Raw genomic sequence first — 3,934 nt, 5'->3', positions numbered from 1 at the left:
TCACATAAAATAAATAAATAAATCTTTTTTAAAATAGAGAAAGTGCACATCCCTCATACTGACTGACCAACAAGGATGACTCAAAGGGATTCGAATTAACACCAGTTCCTTTTTCCTGTAAGGTTGTTTGATTCATAATGATCTTTATAACCCTACAAAAAGACAATCCACACCATTAAGACTGTTTATTTCAACTCAAGGGTTAGTCACATACCTTAAGTAGTGTTTTGTTTTTTAAAATGTGTGGTGTATGTGTGGTGTGAGTGTGTGTATGATGTATGTGTGTGTATGAGTGTGTGGTCTACATGTGTGTGTTATATGACGTGTGCCGTATGTGTGGTATGAGTGTGTGTATGATGTATGTATGTGTGTGTGGCCTACATGTGTGTTGTATGATGTGTGATATAGGTGGGTGTAAGTCTGTGTAATGTATGTGGGTTTGTATGTGGGTGTAGTATACGTGTGTGCATGTATGAGCATATTGTATGTGTGAGTATGTGTGTGCACGGTATATGCAGGTATGTGTGTGTGTGCATGTTTGTGTGATCTATGTGAGTGTGTTCTGTGTATATATGATGTAGAGGGGGTGTAAACGTGTGTGTAGTGTATATGGTTGTATGTGTATGTGATATATGTGTGCACATGTGTGTATGTATTGGACTTCTGAGTGTGTGTGCTGAATGTGTGGCCATGTGTGTGCATGGCACATGTGGGTACACATGGGTGTGTGGTGTATGTGTGTGTATGTGTAAATGCATGTGCACTTGTCGGTGTGTGGTAGGAGGCAGAGGTCGATACTGGGTGTCTCCCTCTGTCACCGGGACTCATGACACTCCTGCCTCTGCCTCCTGGTGCCGGAATGGACTGTCAGTTGGAGCTGAGCAGTTCAAGGCCTGTGGGTCACCAGCTTCAGGAAGTTGCTGGTTTCCTTTCAGTCTTGTTTCTCTCTCCTGAGGTGGAGGAGGGATGAGGTTTGAGAGAGAGAGAGAGAGAGAGAGAGAGAGAGAGAGAGAGAGAGAGAGAGAGAGAGAGAGAAGAGAGAGAGAGAGAGAATAGAAGGGATGAACACAGGTTCACGAGGCCTGGCTTGCTTTAGCTCTGGCAGGTCTTGGTCTTCTTTTTTTTTTTTTTTAAAGATTTATTCATTTATTATATATAAGTACACTGTAGCTGTCTTCAGATACACCAGAAGAGGGGATCGAATCTCTTTACAGATGGCTGTGAGCCACCATGTGGTTGCTGGGAATTGAACTCAGAGGTCTTGGTCTTCTTAAGGAAATATAGAAATAAAAACAAAACCTGTATTTTAAAAATGATTCCAGTTCTCCTCTTTTCTTCCCTATTTTTTGTTTGTTTGTTTGTTTGTTTGTTTGTTTGTTTTTTGGTTCTTTTTTTCAGAGCTGGGGACCGAACCCAGGGCCTTGCGCTTCCTAGGTAAGCGCTCTACCACTGAGCTAAATCCCCAGCCCTGTTTGTTTGTTTTTTGAGACAGAGTTTCTCTGTGTAGCTCTGGCTGTCCTGGAACTTGCTCTATAGACCAGGCTGGCCTCGAGCTCAGAGACCTGTCTGCCTATGTGTGCCTCCTGAGTGCTGGGATTAAAGGCATGTACTCCCCCCCTCCACCTTCCTTCTTTTCTTTCTCTTCCCCCTTCCCCCTCCTCCCTCCTCCCTCCTCTCCCCTCCTCCTCCTCTTCTTTTGAGACAGCATCTCACACTGCAGCCCACATTAACCTGGAGCTCACTGTGTAGCCCGGCCTGACTTTAACTCATGGCAATTCTCCCGCCTCAGCTTTCAAGTGCTTCAATAACAGATTTATGCCGACACGCCTAGCTTTGCATGGTTTTCTTCAGCCACTTGTATAAGTTATCACATCCTTGCTGCTTCCAGTGACACAAATGTGTTACCTCTCATCATGGAAGCTAGAACTGTGTGGTCTCCTTGGTCCTAGATTAGGATGTGAGCCAAGGGCCTGGGCAGCCTTTTGCTACAGAGTAGCACCCTGCTTAACCTAGTCAGCTGGAGGCGGGGGCTCCACTCTGCATGGCAAAGGAAAAAGAAAGACAGGAATTCAGTGCTTGGGGAGTCTGAGGAGAATCCACATCCTCGCCTGCTCCGTTTCTAGGGATTTCCTTTGTTCCTCAGTGTGAGGTCTCCGTCCATTTGTCTTGATGTTATAGACGACATTTTGTAAGTCAGGATTAGATTTCTGGGAACTGGAGCGGCAGGTATGGAGAATACCCATATATTCCATGCCCTGCCCACAAGTCAGACTCCTCCCCCACCAGCTTACCCTGCTGTTTGTGCATGAGGGAGGTTGATCAAAACTGCCCTACACCTCAACCACCCAAAGCCTGACCTGACAGCAGGAGTCAGCCTTTTTGGTTCTGACCGACAAGTACCGACCTCACCCACCATTATAGTCCCCTGCAGAGCAATCTCACTGTCCTGAAATTCTCCTCCGCTCCACACGTTCGCCAGCCCCGCCCCCTTTATTTTTACACTATTCACGTGTTGATAAGACTGCCTCTTCTGGAACGTCATGGAGTTGGAGTCACTGTAACATAGAGCCTTTTTATATTGGCTTCTTTCATATAGAAGTATGCACATAAGATTCTTCTGTGTCTTTGATTATTCTTTTACGTGGCGGTGGGGGGGGGTTATAGTCTCACCCCAAACCCCTGGCTGGCCTTGAGTGGATTATCCTGCCTTAGTCTCTCAAGAATTGTAGGTGTGTGCCAACATGCCCAGCCTCCGTGTCCTTTTCCTTCCTTCCTTCCTTCCTTCCTTCCTTCCTTCCTTCCCTCCCTCCCTGTCCCCCCCCCCCCCTCTCTCTTCTGTCCTGCCTTCCTTTATTCCTTTCAAATTTCCATTGTTTTTCAAGACAGGGTTTCTCTGTGTAGTTCTGGCTGTCCTATTCTGTAGACCAGGCTGGCCTCGAACTCATAGAGATCTACCTGGCTCTGCCTGCCAAGTGCTGGGAATAAAGGCACCGCCTGGCTTCCCTATGTCTTTTAATGACTTATTTTCAGTACTAAATAATATTCCATGTCTGGCAGTAACACATTTACTTACTAACTTGTCGGTTAATGGGCATTTACTACCTTGGGCTGTTAGTAAAAACGCTGACATATGCAAATCTTTGTCTGGATCTGTTTCCATAACTAGAATGGGATCACCAGATTGTGTGGTAACTCTGGCTTTGTGGCAGCCCTACCAGTTTATGTTTGCGTCAGCAACATTCGACCATGTTTCCCATGTCCTTAACATCAGGCGATCTTATCTACCTTCGTGGAGTCAAGTGGATATTACATTGTCCAATAATTTGCTTTTGCCATTTTTACACATTCACGTGGTGTGCGTATGGTGTGCAAGTATGTGTACACATGTGTGTGGGTGCACATGGTTGCGGAAACCCAAGGTTGACTTTGAGAATCACCACTGATTGCTCTACTTCAGTGAGACAGGTCTTTCTTTTTTTTTTCCGGAGCTGGGGACCGAACCCAGGGCCTTGCGCTTGCTAGGCAAGCGCTCTACCACTGAGCTAAATCCGCAACCCGAGACAGGGTCTTTCATTAGAACCCAGAGCCAATATGCTAAGTCTGCCTAGCCAGCTTTTCCTGTTTCTGCCTTCCCGGGCTGGAATTATAGTAGGCTACCACTGCACCCTAGCATTTCTGTGGGTTCTGGGGACCTGAATTCTGGTCCTCATGTTTAAACAGCAAGTCCTTTAACCATTCAGCCATCTTCCCCAGCCCAGCGACACTCATTAAACAGTATCTTCTCTTTTCTACCAAGAGATCTCAGCCTAGACTTAGGATTTGCCGTGTCTTTAAGTCTCCTTTGATCTGGCCATGTATTTACAGGCTCGCACAATTTTAGAAAATAACCGAGTTCAACCCACATTTTGAACTTCCTGCGCGATCTCTCTGAACG

This window comes from Rattus norvegicus, chromosome 12 (assembly GCF_021556685.1).
Source record: "Rattus norvegicus strain SHRSP/BbbUtx chromosome 12, alternate assembly SHRSP_T2T, whole genome shotgun sequence".
NCBI classification, from domain to species: domain Eukaryota; kingdom Metazoa; phylum Chordata; class Mammalia; order Rodentia; family Muridae; genus Rattus; species Rattus norvegicus.
Note: the sequence above shows the minus strand (reverse complement) of the source record.